Consider the following 11,834-nt stretch of genomic DNA (forward strand, 5'->3'; position numbering starts at 1 on the left):
ACAGAGTAGGCGTTACCTAACATATGCAAATACATGCTAGAATGCGCCAATAGGATCTCACTATCTGTGCTTTGTTCTTCCACCTCCATGCTTATTCTGCCCACTATGATTAATTTGCTCACATTGGAAACGAAAGGCTCTGGTCTATCTTGAGTTAGTTACAGTTGTGGCTGCTTTTGTTACAGTATTGACTTGCCTAGTTAAATGAAGGTCACATTTAAAAAACAAAGGGCAAGAAGGTAGAGACAAAACACCAGTCTCAACGTCAACAGTGAAGAGGCGACTCTGGGATGCTGGCCTTCTAAGCAGAGTTCCTCTGTCCAGTGTCTGTGTTCTTTTACCCATCTTAATTTTTAATTTTTATTGGCCAGACTGAGATATGTCTTTTTCTTTGCAACTCTGCCTAGAAGGCCAGCATCCTAGAGTCATCTCTTCACTGTTGACGTTGAGACTGGTGTTTTGCGGGTACTATTTAATGAAGCTTCCAGTTGAGGACTTGTAGGGCGTCTGTTTCTCAAACTAGACACACTAATGTACATGTCCTCTTGCTCAGTTGTGCACCAGAGACTCCCAGGGAGTAGTACACAGCATTGTATGAGATCTTCAGTTTTTTGGCAATTTCTCACATGGCATAGCCATTATTTCTCAGAACAAGAATAGACTGACGAGTTTCAGAAGAAAGTGATTTGTTTCTGGCCATTTTGAGCCTGTAATCAAACCCACAAATGCTGATGCTCCAGATACTCAACTAGTCTAAAGAAGGCCCGTTTTATTGCTTTAATCAGAACAACAGTTTCCAGCTGTGCAAAAATAATTGCAAAAGGATTTTCTAATGATCAATTAGCCTTTTAAAATTATAAACTTGGATAAGCTAACATAACGTGCCATTGGAACACAGGAGTGATGGTTGCTGATAATGGGCCTCTGTACGCCTTTGTAGATATTACGTTTAAAAAAATGGCTGTTTCCAGCAACAATAATCATTTACAACATTAACAATGTCTACACTGTATTTCTGATTAATCTGATGTTTTAATGGACAAAACATTTGCTTTTCTTTAAAAAACAAGGACATTTCTAAGTGACCCCACACTTTTGAACGGTAGTGCATTTGCAGTTTGTGACTGTGTAATATGGGGGTTGGAGACATGTATATTTCGAAACTATCATTGTTTGTAAATATTTTTCTTTGTAACACTGCAATGTTCCATTGAGCCTTGCTGTTGGAAAACCACATCAGTGTCCAACTTTCGGGTGTCACAGATGCACCTCCCTGACTTCACTCTTCAACTTTCGTCTATACGTTTTTATTTGATTTTATTTATTTTAGTCGGTTGCTTTGATTACCATTCAAACGAGCCCAATATTAAGCTATGGCAAGCACAGTAAAACTAATTTCTGGAGTATTTCTCTTGTCTTATCCGGTGTCCTGTGTGAATTTAAATATGCTCTCTCTAATTCTCTCTTTCTCTCTTTCTGTCTTTCTCTCGGAGGACCTGAGCCCTAGGACCATGCCTTAGGACTACCTGGCATGATGACTCCTTGCTGTCCCCAGTCCACCTGGCCGTGCTGCTGCTCCAGTTTGAACTGTTCTGCCTGCGGCTATGGAACCCTGACCTGTTCACCGGACGTGCTTGTTGCACCCTCGACAACTACTATGATTATTATTATTTGACCATGCTGGTCATTTAACATTTTAACATCTTGACCATGTTCTGTTATAATATCCACCCTGCACAGCCAGAAGAGGACTGGCCACCCCTCATAGCCTGGTTCCTCTCTAGGTTTCTTCCTAGGTTTTTGGCCTTTCTAGGGAGTTTTTCCTAGGGAGTTTTTCCTAGCCACCATGCTTCTTTCACATGCATTGCTTGCTGTTTGGGGTTTTAGGCTGGGTTTCTGTACAGCACTTTGAGATATCAGCTGATGTACGAAGGGCTATATAAATACATTTGATTTGATTTGATTTGATTTGACATAGAGTGCCTTGCAAAAGTTTTCCTCCCCCTTGGAGATTTTCCTATTTTGTTGCATTACAAACGGTAATTTAAATTGATTTTTATTTGGAATTCATGTAATGGACATACACAAAATAGTCCAAATTGGTGAAATGAAAAAAATTACTTGTTTCAAATAAATAAAAAATGGAAAAGTGGTGCGTGCACATGTATTCCCCCCTTTGCTATGAAGCCCATAAATAAGATCTGGTGCAACCAATTACCTTCAGAAGTCACATTAGTTAAATTAGTTAGATTGTGCACAGGTGGACTTTATTTAAGTGTCAGATGATCTCAGTATATATACACCTGTTCTGAAAAGGCCCCAGTCTGCAACAAAGTTGTGGAGAAGTACAGATCAGGGTACAGATCAGGGATGGGTTATCAAAAATATCCGAAACTTTGAACATCCCACAGAGCACCATTATTAAAAAAATGGAAAGAATATGGCACCACAACAAACCTGCCAAGAGAGTGCCGCCCACCAAAACTCACGGACCAGGCAAGGAGGGCATTAATCTGAGAGGCAACAAAGAGACTAAAGATAACCCTGAAGGAGCTGCAAAGCTCCACAGCGGAGATTGTGGTATCTGTCCTTAGGACCATTTTAAGCCGTGCACTCCACAGAGCTGGGCTTTACGGAAGAGTGGCCATTGCTTAAATAAAAAAATAAGCAAACACGTTTGGTGTTTGCCAAAAGGCATGTGGGAGACTCCCCAAACATATGGAAGAAGGTACTCTGGTCAGATGAGACTAAAATGGAGCTTTTTGGCCATCAAGGAAAACGCTATGTCTGGCGCAAACCCAACATTTCAAACCCAACACCTCATCACCCCGAGATAACCATCCCCACAGTGAAGCATGGTGGTGGCAGCATCATGCTGTGGGGATGTTTTTCATCGGCAGGGACTAGGAAACTGGTCAGAATTGAAGGAATGATGGATGGTGCTAAATACAGGGAAATTCTTGAGGGAAACCTGTTTCAGTCTTCTAAAGATTTGAGACTGGGACGGAGGTTCCCCTTCCAGTAGGACAATGACCCTAAGCATACTGCTAAAGCAACACTCGAGTGGTTTAAGGGGAAACATTTAAATGTCTTGAAATGGCCTAGTCAAATCCCAGACCTCAATCCAATTGAGAATCTGTGGTATGACTTAAAGATTACTGTACACCAGCGGAACACATCCAACTTGAAGGAGCTGGAGAAGTTTTGCCTTGAAGAATGGGCAAAAATCCCAGTGGCTAGATGTGCCAAGCTTATAGAGACATACCCCAAGAGACCTGCAGCTGTAATTGCTGCAATAGGTGGCTGTGCAAAGTATTGACTTTGGGGGTAAATAGTTATGCACGTTCAAGTTTTCTTTTTTTTTGTCTTATTTCTTGTTTGTTTCACAATAAAAAATATTTTGCATCTTCAAATTGGTAGGCATGTTGTGTAAATCAAATGATACAAACCCCCCAAAATCTATTTTAATTCCAGGTTGTAAGGTAACAAAATAGAAAAAATGCCATGGGGGGTGAATACTTTCACAAGCCACTGTAGATTCCAACCCTGATGGGTTCCTTGTAGACAAAAACTCCTCCCAGATTATTCTGATCAATGCCGTATAATCCATCAGGAGGAGATGTCTCCTCTGGCCAGTGTCCAAAATCACTCCTGCAGACCAGCCGAGTAAACTGGATCCAAAGGATATCTGGATGTACATTTGTTCTTTGATGGCTGGCTTCAAAGTTCATCATGGACAGCTAAATTGTGCATCTGCAGCTTTTTCTCCTTCCTTTGCAGCGAAGGCGGCTTTCTCAGTGAGAATAAGCGAATACGAAGCATTGGCTTTACTTGGCATCAAATCAGCTCTGCATGCCTCGATTTTCCACTTCCACACACTTTCAGGCACTACTCCGGGCTTTCTTGAAAGGTTCATGGTTCCACAGTATCTCCACGGTGGTTCAGTCTGAAGTCTCTGGGCGGGCTTAATTTAGACAGCCTCAATCTCACTCACCCAAGATTATAGCCCCAGGAAACATTCCAAAGAGAGACAATGAAATCCCCATTTTCCCAAAGAAAAACACAAACACTTCTTTAGCAGTCATTATACTACACCAATTCAGAAACCCAAAAGTTAACTACAAACAAAACCTAATGAAAATTCCACTGTACTCCCTCATCATTAGTTTTAATCTGCATCAATGTATATGCATGCTTAAATGACCCTTAGATACAATTATCCTGGTATCATTACTAGACCAATGTCCAACAAATATGTGATAGCTTTTTTCACCTTTGGATTGTTCAGCAATATTTAATCCCAGGCATTTAATAAAATGTAATTTGAGACGTGTTCTCTCATGTCGCCTTTAACATACATACTTCAGTTGACTTTCATCCGTCCTGGAGGAAAGAATCCTACACAAACACATCAGATAATACAATATTTAATTAAGTGAAAACAACACCAAAAATAAACAATAAACAGTAAACAATAAACAAACCCATAACCTCTTTCCAGCAATCAAATCATTTCAACCTGTAGCATAAATTTAGTAAAACAATCCTTGTTGTTTAACAAATCTAAAACCTTAAAAAAGTGTGCCGTCTCATCAGCATAAGAATCAAAACTAACTTTTTTCCACTCATAATACACAATGTTTTAATTCCCCAAAGGTCAATACTGTTCAGCTCATACATGAATGATCTTCCTTCTGTCTGTACAGAGTCTGAAGTTCCAATGTATGCAGATGATACAGTGATAAATGCATGCTATTAACAAACAACCTACACAAGAACTCACTACTGTAATGGTTCAGATGACAAAGTTGCTCAGAAACTCATGTTTGCATCTCAATAAAATTAAAATAAAACACCAAACACAGTCTGCATGTTCCTCACAAAGAAAACACTGATGCCCCTGAGACAGATGTCAATGTATCAGGAGAAAAGTTCCACGTGATATCTGATTTTACGTTCCACGGCATCATACTTGATTCCAACCTCTCTTTTAAAAGCAAATGAAAAAGGTAATTCAAATAACCAAATGCAACCTAGCTAATTTCCAAAACATATGAAATTGTTTTACTACATAAGTAACAAAACTATGCTTCAAGGTCTCAGAGCGAGTAACGTCACTGATTGAAACGCTATTAGCGCGCACCACCTCGGTTACACTCACCCCCCTCACAAAGCGCGTCCTCGCGCTATCTTGCGACTCTACGTCTTACAGGAATGCGCACGCCGGCCAAGCACACGCACAACTGTGATGAATTCGCACTGTCCCCGTAAAATAAAATTAACTCAACCTGCAATTCACTGTACTGTCCTGACATTGTTCCACGTAATGGAAACAGAGTATAATGTTTAAATACATAAACTTCCTTTTCTAATTCACTGGTGTTACCTAAACATTCAAACCAAGAATCAATAACCAGCTTTCACATCACAAAATGCTTCCTTCCAGCCAAACATAGCCCAAGCATAGCTCAGCGCACATAACCAATTCTCTTCTCATATTTTGTTTTACCCGTAAGCCAAAAAAATATAACCCACTACTCAACCAACGTTCTGCCTTACCTCTATAGTAAGATTAAACCCAAACTTCACAACTTCCTCTTCTCTTTCAGCTTTACACTTATGAAATATCCAAGACTTTAAAAGTAACATGTAAATCGCCATACTTATAACAATAACATCATTCAACTCTTTCTCTGTATGTCAGTTCCAGCAACAGACAACGTATCGTAATGAAACAGCAGGGAGCAGGTCTCGAACCCTCGACCTTCAAGCCCGAAGTCCGGCGCGCTATCGACTGTGCCGCAAAAGCATGCTCGCCCGGCAGGGTCGATTTCCGCGATTACAAACCCAGGGTCGTTACAGTATCATATCAAAATTCCCTCGCTATTATTTTCTAATGAATTAGTCTTTCAATTTAAACTAATCAAGCTATCAAAACGTTACATTTATATCTTAAACAAACGCTAGGAACCGTATCTCTCCAGGCAAAACATTTCAATAGTAGAATTATAATCAGTCCCCTGGTGCATGGGCTACGATAACCCTGGCCTCCTGCGTGGCAGGCGACAATTCTACCCCTGTACCACCAATGCTATTTAATTGAACAAGACTCCCAGCAAATAAACCCATTCAGAATTGTCTGTAGTCGTAAAATCAGGCACGTATTACCGAGACAATTCCCAGAAAATAGCCCTCTTATTAAAAAAATCCAAGATTTACACCAGCGATGATTCTCACATGCCAAATGAATAGATTAGCAGTCAAAGAGTAAAATCAACATTCATAGACTAGGAAACAGATCTTGCGCCTTTTAATAAAAGTAGATTATGTTTTCTCAACGTATTTCAATTACTTTACTTCATCATATTAAAATCAGCCAATGATAATTAGTTTGATGGATACCCTAGGCTTTGTCCGACTTTATCAATTACGTCGAGATTCCATCTTAATTCGCTCTAACTTTATGGAAAACGGTGTATCCAACAACTCCTCTCATACTGTGAGGAAAAATAAAACAGTTTCACACCTTAGACCTTAAGGGCATTTTTTTTTTCAACTGTTGTACCCAGATGGGGATAATACAATAAGCATTTATAGTTACATCGTTAGGGTAAGATAACCAAAAGTGGACACACTCCAATCAGTTTCTAGAGCACAATTTCCCAAACATTGTAGACAGTTTAATAACGCTTAAAACCTCATCTTTATCAAATTATCCATTAAAGATACCAACTCAAAACCTACTTACGTCTACGAATGGATGGTTTAAATTGTATCTAATTATATTCTCAGCATTACTTTCTTTATCAAATCTCTAGTAATCGATTATACACACACATACAATTTATCATATTTTCACAGAATCCATATAAAACGTTAGAAACTTTTAGGTACTCACACAGAACTTTAAGGATCACCCACACAGGATTGGCCCGATACTCACACAGAACTGGTCCGATGTTCACACAGAACATCAGAACATAATTGAAAGGTTACTCACACAGAGTAAACCTACTCATGCTCACACAGAACGCTCCTACAAAGATTACCTAGTGGTAACTTTAACAAAATACTCACACAGAGTAACCCAGGGCATACCTGGCTAGCACATTTAAAATAATTGGAATTCACCACCTCTGAGGGTCACTTAGACAGTCACACAGACATTCTCAGAACTAGGTCCTTATTCCAATGCGGCTACACCAAGTACCATGTTTCACACAGAACACACAGTAACCCTGGCCCCTCACCCCCACAGACCGCACCAATCCCCACTGTGATCAATTCAGTGTCAACACAGCTCTAGGTCGCCCGCAACCGACCAGTGGCAGAGTATCATTGAGTCCGCAAACTCTCAGATTGCTCTCCTCTGACTCGGCCCTGTTTACGCCTCCAAGGTGCCCCCCTCACAAAGGAATACACACTCAGAGTTCACGTAACAGAGGCTTTTTTCTAAAAACTCGACTTCAAGTGTGTTTTGCTCACCTCTTTCTTTAAAAAAAACTAAGATCGAAATGTGGTATCCACTCGGCTCGCTGCCTCAGATCAAAGGTGGGTCCATCTGCTTCGTTCCCGAAGTGTGGTTTCCCTGAGATCCCAAGTTTGAGGGATCACTCGTGCACGATTTACCTAGGTCGTCAGTAGCGATCACCAAGTGAAGATTCACATCACATCCTCGTCGCCAAATGTGGTGGCTAATTTCCGCATTACCAAATGAGGATTTACAAACACACCAGTCCGAGTTAAAACTACATCTTTAATACTTAAGATACTTTTGCAAAAGTTCTTGACCCCACTAATGCATTCTCTCGAATGAACCATTTAATGAGGTGATTGCAGAATGGCTCAGGGATCTTTTATAGCAACGATACAGCCCCTTCAACGTACATTGACAAACCACAGATACTTAGTAACAGTTCACAAAGGTTACGTTTTGTATGACAGATATCAATAAAACACATCAGACAGTAACTGCTATGTCAACAGGATTAATGGTATAGCCCAGTATCTGGTCTCCTTAGAACTGTACCTCCCTGGTACGGTATTGAACAAAAACACCATTTCATCCAATGGCATATATCAATTGTCAACTCTAGATACTCCCATCTCAAGCAAACCCCCTCTTGACCCCACTCCTGGACAGGCTCACTGGAGGGAGTGAGCCTCTAGGCCATATATTATCACAGGATAAGTGTGAGATCTAAGAGACCATGGTCCCAGACACTGCCATAAACCTCCCCACAATAAGGAAAAGGAGGGTGTGACTTGCTCACAGACAAGTCTGACCTCTCCCCTCTCTGGGCCCCAAGTGTCTGAGCCCCAGCTAAGGTAGACATGCAACTGAAAAGACACCAGAGTCCAATGGACACTTTCTAATGACAAGTACCTCAAATAAGCATATTATACTAATAAAACATCTTAATTATCTATGTTACCCAACTAATTCTGATTCGTCCACGACAATCCATTAGTGTTTGCTCAGCGTGGTAGTGCTGTTTCTGTTTTGTGTTGTTGTGACAGGTTCCGTCTCTCCTTTGGCTGCTTTTATTTTATTGTGACAAAATATTCATCTCTCCGTTGTGCTGTTATTTTATTGTGACAGGTTCCATCTCTCCTTTGTGCTGTTATTTTATCTATGACAGGTTCCATCTCTCCTTTGTGATGTTGTTATTTTATTGTTGTCACAGTATCCACAGAAGGTGGCGCCCCTCCTCGGTTGGGCGGCGCTCGGCGGTCGTCGTCGCCGGCCTACTAGCTGCCACCGATCCATGTTTCTGTGTCTTTTGGTTTTGTCTGTCTGATCCGCACCTGTTCCTTGTCTGTCATAGTGGTGGTGGTGGGGGGGGGGGTATTTAGTGTGTCTTTTCAGTTCAGGATTTTGTGTGGGATTGTTTTATGTCTATTCAGGACAGACGTTAGTAAGCGCTGCTCCCTATTCTAGTTTAGCCGGGCTGCGCCCCGTGCATCATTTGTTTTGGGAACGTGTTCCCTCTTTGAGTATTGTGTGCACCCTGTGCCTTTCGGCTTCTTGTGTTGTTTTCGGGTTGTTATTAAACGCTATCGCACTACCGGACCTCTGTCTCCTGCAATTGACTCTGCCTCTCTACTGCTCCTGGTAAATCGTGACAATTGTGACAGGTTCCATCTCTCCTTTGTGCTGTTGTTATTTTATTGTGACAGGTTCCATCTCACCTTTGTGCTGTTGTTATTTTATTGTGACAGGTTCCATCTCTCCTTTGTGCTGTTGTTATTTTATTGTGACAGGTTCCATCTCTCCTTTGTGCTGTTGTTACTTTGTGACAGGTTCCATCTCTCCTTTGTGCTGTTGTTACTTTGTGACAGGTTCCATCTCTCCTTTGTGCTGTTGTTATTTTATTGTGACAGGTTCCATCTCTCCTTTGTGCTGTTGTTACTTTGTGACAGGTTCCATCTCTCCTTTGTGCTGTTGTTATTTTATTATGACAGGTCCCATCTCTCCTTTGTGCTGTTGTTGTTTTATTTCCTCACCTACATCAGTCAACAGCAAGCTACGCAGGTACTGGCTGAAAGTGTTTCTTAGCATGGCAGCATACCAAAACAACTAAAAGTTGGGTGACCATGAAATAAATAACTTGAGTGACAGTCATGGAGTTAGTGGATTCCCTGTTAGCTGATGCCTAGTCTTCCTGGGGTCAAACTGTAAAGCTCTCCTCAAAGTTGGCTATAAAAGGCCTTTGTTACTGGTGTCCTCCTCCCCGTTAACAGGGAACGTTGTTAGTCAGGTAGTGATGCTTATCACACACACACACACACACACACACACACACACACACACACACACACACACACACACACACACACACACACACACACACACACACACACACACACACACACACACACACACACACACACACACACAGAAGGAGGAGGTAAAACTCCAATCATCCAACCATTCACTTTCACTCTGCTGAATGACTTAGGGCATGCAGTCTCTTCCACAGCCGCTGTGTGTCGGGGGTGAACCTGGCACTGTGCCGAAGGGCAAATGGGGGTCTCCATCATACTGGCATTACGCACCCATCGCTCTTCTCGTCCTCAACCCCAGGCTCTCTCTCTTCCACACACTCCTGTAGCATTACCCAGCCATCTCTCTTCCCATCCTCCTCTCCTTCACCCGCGGCCCACGCACACCTAGCCCAGGCGCGAAGCCCTAGACGAGTTGTGAGAGGCATTAGTGAAATGGGGGAAAATGTCAATTATAGTTGTGATATTTCTTTCCACTGGGGGTTGAGCTACAGGGTGTCTTCTTTCTCTCTCCCTCTCTGCCACCCCCATCTCTCTCCCTCTCTGTTACTCCCTGTATCTTTCCATCTCTGCCCCACACCTTCTCTCTACCTCTCCCTCCCTCTCCCAGCCTCTCTCGCTCTCTGTCACAACAGTGCTGAGCCTGTCAATAATTCTGCCCAGAATCCTATTTGTGTGTCTGCAGCATTTTGGTCTATTTCCACTGGGACAGAGATTCAGGAGACAGCCATCTTTCTCACCCCACCCTTCTTCCCCCCTCCATATAAAAAGTGAGTTTTCATAACACTTCTATAGATCAGCAACTAACAGTGAGTCTGTTTTCAGACAGTGGAAACACTGAGTCAGCCTTTAATCACATTGAAGGAAGATAAAACGGTGAAGAGAAAAGAAAGCAAAGAGTTTAGTGCTGAGAGATGAGGCTGTAGGTTATTCACGTCCTCCTCTTCTAGACCATAGAGTGGTTGCACTTTTATCACCTACCAACCAATCTAGGTGCCATTTTGGAAGACCAGAGTCAGTCTGGTGGAAGACCTACAATCGTCCACATGGCTGGCTGCATTTTACTAACACCGGAAATATCATTATTTTCCAATAAAAACATTATTTCATTTTTTAAGGACCCAGAAAACGGAGGCAGGGAGAACCTATTCAACTAAGTATATATTTTTCTTAAATGATGATAACTATACACTGTGAGCTCCAAAAGTATTAGGACAGTGAAATTGTTGTTGTTTTGGCTCTGTACTCCAGCACTTTTAAATAATACAATGAGGTTAAAGTGCAGACTGTCAGATTTAATTTGAGGGTATGAAAATCAAATATCAATATCAGGTGAACCGTTTAGAAATTACAGCACGTTTTGTACATAGTCCTCCCATTTTAGTGGACCAAAAGTATTGGGACAAATTCACTTGTGTATTAAAGTAGTCAAACGTTGAATATTTGGTCCCATATTCCTAGCACACATTGATTACATGACACTTGTCTACCAACTTGTTGGATGTGGTTGCTGTTTGTTTTGGTTGTGTTTCAGAATATTTTGTGCTCAATAGAAATAAATGGTAAATAATGTATTGCGTCAATTTGTAGTCACTTTTTTATTGTAAATAAACTAGAATATGTTTCTAAAAACGTATACATTCATGTGGATGCTACCGCAATTACAAATAGTCCTGAATCAATTGTGAATAATGATGATTGGAAAGTTAGACACACAGATCATACACCCAAGACATGCTAACCTCTCACCACTACAATTTTATTTTAAATTTTTATTTAACCTTTATTTAACTAGGCAAGTCAGTTAAGAACAAATTCTTATTTACAATAATAGCCTAGGAACAGTGGGTTAACTGCCTTGTTCAGGGGCAGAACAACAGCTTTTGACCTTGCCAGCTCGGGGATTCGGTCCACCAACCTTTCGGTTACTGGCCCAATGCTCTAACCACTAGGCTAAAACACAAACTAGAAAACACAATTTAAAGGTAATTCTGATGCAGCTATGATGGTGATACAATATGGATTACAATTATGAATATTAAGGTTAT

The sequence above is a fragment of the Salmo salar genome, chromosome ssa01 (assembly GCF_905237065.1).
Source record: "Salmo salar chromosome ssa01, Ssal_v3.1, whole genome shotgun sequence".
In the NCBI taxonomy this organism is placed as follows: Eukaryota; Metazoa; Chordata; class Actinopteri; order Salmoniformes; family Salmonidae; genus Salmo; species Salmo salar.